The following is a 6,427-nucleotide window of genomic DNA, read 5'->3' as shown; positions in this document are numbered from 1 at the left end:
AGAATGAGAGCTATAGCACAGATAGTTTAAGAGATATCTCTCCTCCAAAATTGCAGCACCCTCAAAATTGCAGTTTTGAGAAAATGAGGAAAAACATTGCACAGTATGTAGGTGTAAACAATGTCAATGATTGATAAGTCAACAAGATCAGAAACAGGTGGAAAGTGATCTAAAGTAAAAATTAATGGCCTATGCCAATTTGAGCCAAAGTTATGCAGTAGGAAACGTTTGAAAGGAAAGGTCCATTGGGGTACCCAAGACAAGATAATCTTCTCTGTAAATTTTCCTTTGCGGTAACTGCATTTACCTTGGTTTCATGAGACTCGCAGGATTCCCTTTCTAGAAAAAAAAAAAAATTATAGCAATAGCAAGAACAGGACCGGAGATATTGGTCTTCCAAAAATGCAACACCACCAAAATTGGGGGATTGTCAGAAGCACTCAAGCCTCACAGCATATTTATTAATCAGGAAGGACAAACCCAAAGGCCTCATGCTTTCAACATGCACCAGGAGCATAGTCAGGGTGCACGCTGTCGCGGTGTTTTCTTTTCTTGTTTTAGCAGCGCCAAGCGAAGCCGCCTGCTTCTTTGCAGAACGTGCGCTACGGCGTAAGTCCTTTACTTCAGCTCTCCTGGAGCCAGTTGCTGTCACGTTTGCACTGCATTCTTGCAGAAGAATTCCTGCTGCTGTATGCTTGCAGCCAACATTGAAGTGCAGCACAGCTTCCGCTGTGGCTGCTTCCACAGCAAATAGTGATGAGTGCCGCTCTTTGTGGATCAAGGTCCAGATGACCAAGTGGAAGCTTTCATTCGAGTTCTGGGTCTTCCCCCGAATGCACCTCTGTCTCTGATAAGCGACTATAAACAGGCAAAAGAGCTTCAGCCACATCGCTTGGCAGACTGTAATTATGCTTGGGTGCAGGCTCCTCTTTTGCTCTTGCAGCATTGTGGTGGCACCAAGACTTCTCACCAGTAGGACACAAACTGTGATTGGGGCAGTCATCAGTAGATGTGATGTGGTAATATGTCGCCATCACAGCTCGCTGCGTGGCATCCACATCACCTACATTTGATCTCAGCGCTCGGCCATAATGTACTGCCAGCTTGTCAACAAGATCAGCTGTGAGCCTTCCTCTGCCGCCGAGACTTTGCTTCCCTGCACCCTTGTGCCTCTGCGAGAGGCTGCGCAAAGCTACTCCCATACGCTTGTGCACATGGTTTATACAATCCTCTTTAACTATTTCAATGTGGCCATAGATTGCCGCATCCTGAAGGGCATTGAACGTGTGGAGTCCCCATCGCATAACAAGGTTGTGTAGCGCATGTTGTGGCGCTGCAGAGACCTTTCAAATAGAATTTTGCCTGCCTTTACCTCTATTTGACCAGCCTTGCAGTTGGTGTTTTTTTGGCACTGGTGGCGCGATTTCTAAAGTTCGTAGCCATCAGTGTTCGGCTTGGGACCAGTTTCGCAGCCCAGACAGGACAGCACCACATAATCAAGCAAATAACCAGTGAAGAGTTCCACCACGGCACCGATGCCTATATGTTATGAGTGCCCACGCGTCATTCATGTGCCGTTGTAGCACATGGCAATGTTCCCCCTGTGCCCAAAACACAAATCATCATATATTTTCACCTCTGCCTGCACGGCCTGTGCCATAGTGGTCGCGGCTGCTCGGGTAGCAGCAGGTTGCAGAGTGTTCTTCAGATGTCGTTGAAACGTCTTGTTATGCATCCCGCGCCGCGACAACCCCATCGCCGAAAAGATATCGTTCATTGCTGTCTGGCCGTTACCGGTTGACACCATTGCTCGACTAGCCAGAATATTGAGCTTGAAAGGATGGCATCTTTTCTCGCCGTCAACCCTCCGTGAGTTCCACCCGGCCGCAATCTCACCGCAGTTGTCGCACAGCACGATCAGTTTCACGGCGAGGCCATAGCTCTGGTCGCTGGTAATTAACCTCACGCATCCGCAACACGTTTTGCACCGCACGGAATCCACAAGGACGTTTGCAATGCTGACGTCAATTACCGCGTAGGAGGCTGTGCTGTCTGCGTCCGATTCTGCGGATGCGCCACTTGCATCGGCGAACAGCGCAGTCTTTCGTGCCGTCGCCGGGCTTGATGCCAGTCGATCGAGCGTAACCTGCTCATGGGCACTCACTTGAGTTACGCCACTGTTAGTAATAGGCACAGTGTCAATTCGTACACAACTGCAGTCGGCACGAAGAACGGCGCCGTTATCCAGCTGAATCGGAGAAGCGTCGCCGCCCGCAACATGATCGTCACACAATCCCGTAGCACTGGCACTTGCTTGTTGCACAGTATGCAATAATGTCGCATTATTCACGCGTTTCTTCGGTCGCTTTCGCCCGAACTTGTGCACAGAGCGGTACTTTTTCGTTCCTCCTGGCATGGTTCTCGCGTTGCACTTGCGTGGTCGACAGAAAGACAAAATGGCACCGCCGGGCATCCGCATTTCTGGGCTAGCTTGCCGCAACCAACCAGGCGACGCCATTTTGATCACATGCCTTAACCAGCCAATAGCAGCATGTGCTGCATGCTATCTTTTTGTTTGTTTCTTTGGGGAAAGGAAGCACGTACGAAGTTGCTTCCCGAAAGAAAAAATTAGCTGAAAGTGCGCACTTTCGAGCAAGACCAAAATAGCCGCGGTGGAGCGCGTAGTTCTCATGCGCCGGGCGATCGAAATTGGGTGTCGTTTGTCCACAATTTAAAGGGCAGTAGGCATGGTACGGCATTTTTGAATCGCTATAACTTCATAAATACGCGGGGTATAATGATGAAAATTTGCACGCAGATGCGGAATGGCGCGAGGAACACGAAAATGATAAGATTGAAAATCTGATATTTGGGCCGACTTTTGGTGCCAAAGAGCAGTGTCCCCCCTTAAGGAGCTTGCAAGATTAAGAGGTTTGTGAGGATAGGATTGCCACAGCTGGCAAAGGACAGGGTTAATTGGAGAGACATGGGATCTTGCCCAGCAGTGGGCACAGTCGGGCTGATGATGTGTGCATGATGTGTAATTTGTGTGATGAGCTGTTGTCGCTTTGTTTACGTTTGCACCATTGTTGAGATGGATCCCGTTGCTGATTTCGACAATGAAGTTCTTGCAAAGAACTGCGGACTGCATTCAGCGACCTCAGCCCCGCACAGGGTGCGATGCATTTGAGGGCTGAGGCGGCGGGCCTGGCAAAAAAGTCCCAGTGCCGAGAAGTCGGCAGTGTCGCTATCACCGCCAAGCCACCGTCCCGACTGATATGTAGCGAATGGTACGTGCGGGCGTGTTTAAATTCCTACCAATAGTCCTCGTAGGGCTGGTTATATGCAGCCCAGCGTCTACATCTCTTTTTCCTTGCCGCAGTTGCGTGCCGTTGCACAAACTTCGTTCAAGGAGCACTTAGGCACTTGGAGGTCCTCTGCTGCTCCGCCCTTGTAAATCAAGGTGCATAACGAAACCGTGCGAGCACACAGAACTCGTTGCCGCAAAGCACACCAAAACATAACGAAACTCGGGTGGCTGCCTGTTGTGCCGCCAATTGCAGGTTTTCTTTGACTTCCGACATTTAGGTTGTCATTTTTCCGTCTTCCTTGTGTGATAAAAATGCACTGGTGCCTGCAACTCGTCCGATGCCTCCTGATACTTACATAAAGCTAAGGAGCAAGCGGTAACATTGCTGATCCCAAGTCATGTCAGATCTGGAGGCAGTATTTCTTTTGCTCATGCTACCTGAGAGCATTTGATGGCAGAAATGACACCAGGTAGATGTCCTTATGGCACGTCCAACACTTGCCCTTTGGTGTATTGACATTTATGTACGTCGGAGATCAAAGGCCTCAGTAGGCAGTCTAGCTGTGCTGCTTGTTTTCACCAGTTTTGTGAAACTTTGCTCTAGCTCTAGCGCCACATGGCTTTAATGTTTAATAGCAAATTAGTTTCCAATACGGTCATCAAGGGAACAAACATTTTAATAGTTAAAAAAGCGAGCACTAGGCAGTACCTGAAAGCGGATCATCCGGCATGAAATTTTGCTTCTTCTTCAGTGAGTGAAGGGAAAGATGAAAAAGGGGGGGGTGTGACACGGGCCTGTTTACTGGTGGGTTGCCACCACGCTCACTGCCTGTCATAGAAGGGGTTAGGGGAAGGGAGAAAGAAGTAGGGAAAGAGGGAGAGCGCGCCGCCGCAGTGTCTGTGCCAAGTGGCACAGGCCTTACAGGCCTCAGGCCTTACAGCTGGCCGTAGAGGCCGGTGACCTCCAGGAAGGTGAGGAGGAGTCGGAAGGCCTTGGCAGGATGGTGTCCGCCGGGGTAGAGGAGCTGGCTCTTAGTGGTGCATGGGAGGCCCATGAGCAGGAGGCCTGTCGCCATGACGGCTCTGGGGGCCGAGGAGGCGGGGCACTCACACAGGAGGTGGGGCAGCGTTTGCTGAGGGTCTGAGCAGTGGGTGCACCCAGGGGAGGAACTGAGGCCATGACGGTGTAGGCGGGAGCCTGTGTTGGCGCACCCCATCTTTAGCCTCAGGAGGAAGCTTCGCTCCTTGTTGTTGAGGCCTAAGGATGGGAGCGTCCTTGGTGGCTGGCCATTGGCCACCCGAGGACCTGGATGGTCGAGAAGAAGGTGTCTATCCACGATGCCCCTGGCGAGGTCCAGGGGGGTGCCTGGAGCATGGGCTGCCTTGGCCAATATGTCCGCTGCTTCGTTACCGTGGACACCGACGTGGCCAGGAACCCAGGACAGCCAAATGCAGGTGCCCCTGGAGCAGATGCGGTCCAATCTGGTGGAGAGCCTGCAGACCATAGGTGGACCTCTGAAGGGCCTCTGGAGTAGCTGGAGGGCTGCTCTGGAGTCAGTGTATACAGCTGCATCGCAGACATCTAGGCGCTCCTCTAGGATGTCAGCTGCCAGGTGGATGACAGCAAGTTCTGCCATTGTGACAGCCTTCCCCTTCAGGGCGATGTTCTGGCCCATGTCCAGAGATGCGCAGAGGCGGCCACGATCACCTGCGAGGTTCCTTCTCGCCAGCCCATCCCAGACCTCAGGCTGCTGCGGCTCCGGGCACAGCAACGCCAGCAGAGAGGAGGGCTCTACAGACCGAGCGGCCAGACGACTGGACTGCCTACAACCAGCTCGATGCCAACTGTAAACGCCACCACAACTGCTGTCACAACGAGCCTTGGGAGGGCATCTGTGCCTCACTGGTGGCTCCCCGCAGTCCGGCCAGGGCATGGAGACTGTTCTGCTCCCTCCTGGCTCCTCAGACACAGCTCAATCCACACCTGGCCATCGCCATCTCCCTGGACATCAGCTTCCAGAAGCTGGCGTACCGGCTGGTAGACGCCTTCTTTCCCAGTGGCGACTGCCAACCACCATGCCAGGGTCCTCCTCTGGGCCTGAGCAGAGGGCCCCCCCCCCTGGTAGCGGCCATCGCTGCCACATGCACTGCCCCCCTCACTCGGCAGGAGCTACCATCAGTCCTCGACCGCTCCAGGCGCCTCACATCCCCGGGCATCGATGGCGTCACGTACCAGATGCTCTAGAACCTGGACGAGGACCTGCGGGCAAGCCTCCTGTCCGCATTCAATCAGGTGTGGCAGTCTGGGAACCTCCCAGAGGCATGGAGGACCGCCCTGGTTGTCCCAGTCCTGAAGCCAGCCCGACTCCCTACGGTCCCAGGGAAGATGATGGAGGCCATGGCCCTGGAGCGCCTGTCCTGGGTTGGCCCCACTTCCCACAACAGCAGTTGGGATTCCGTTGCCATCGCTGCACAGCTGATGCCATTGCAGGCCGTGTCTCGACCCTGGAGGATGCCAAGCACAACCGCCACATTGTATGCCTGGCTTTCCTCGACATACGTGGCGCGTTTGACAACATCCTCCATGAGGCAATCCTGGAGGCCCTCACCATCATAGGCATCTCTGGCAACCTGCTGCAGTATGTTCAAGGATTCGTGGCTGACTGCCGGGTATGTGTCCACCTCGGCAAGACAACCAGCTCACCGCGGTGCATCTGGAGAGGCGTCCCCCAGGGCAGCGTCCAAAGTCCGCTTCTGTTGAATGCAGTTCTTGCCCTGCTGCCCAGACTCCTGCCTGATGACCCCCTGCTTCCCATCCACGTGGCCATCTACGCTGATGAGATCGCCATCTGTTGCTGTGGTCCCCGCAGACAGAGGGTCCGGGCCATCAGGATGGTGCAACGGGCCATTGACGCTGCCGGCTCCTTCCTGGCACGTGCCGGGCTTCGCCTATCGCCCCCCAAAACGGAGGCCATGCTCCTGAACACCAGGGTAGGGGCGCGCCCGGGCTCCACCTTCCTCACTGTGGGGGGCCGCAGCCTACCCTGGAGCCGGGAGGTCAAGTACTTCGGCCCAGCAGTTGGGCACTTCCTGGGCCAGGCCTCGAGGGTGCATGGA

The 6,427-nt window shown here is 54.0% G+C and overlaps 1 pseudogene; it reads right to left on the bottom strand.

The window, feature by feature from the left end:
- Positions 1–497: 497 nt before the first annotated feature.
- Positions 498–4,986, bottom strand: LOC149346025 (uncharacterized; annotated as a pseudogene).
- Positions 4,987–6,427: the final 1,441 nt, after the last annotated feature.

Source organism: Amblyomma mixtum, chromosome 4 (assembly GCF_055824585.1).
Source record: "Amblyomma mixtum isolate Tamu chromosome 4, ASM5582458v1, whole genome shotgun sequence".
NCBI lineage: Eukaryota > Metazoa > Arthropoda > Arachnida > Ixodida > Ixodidae > Amblyomma > Amblyomma mixtum.
The sequence above is the reverse complement of the archived record's forward strand: the minus strand, read 5'-3'. Positions and strand labels throughout refer to the sequence as shown.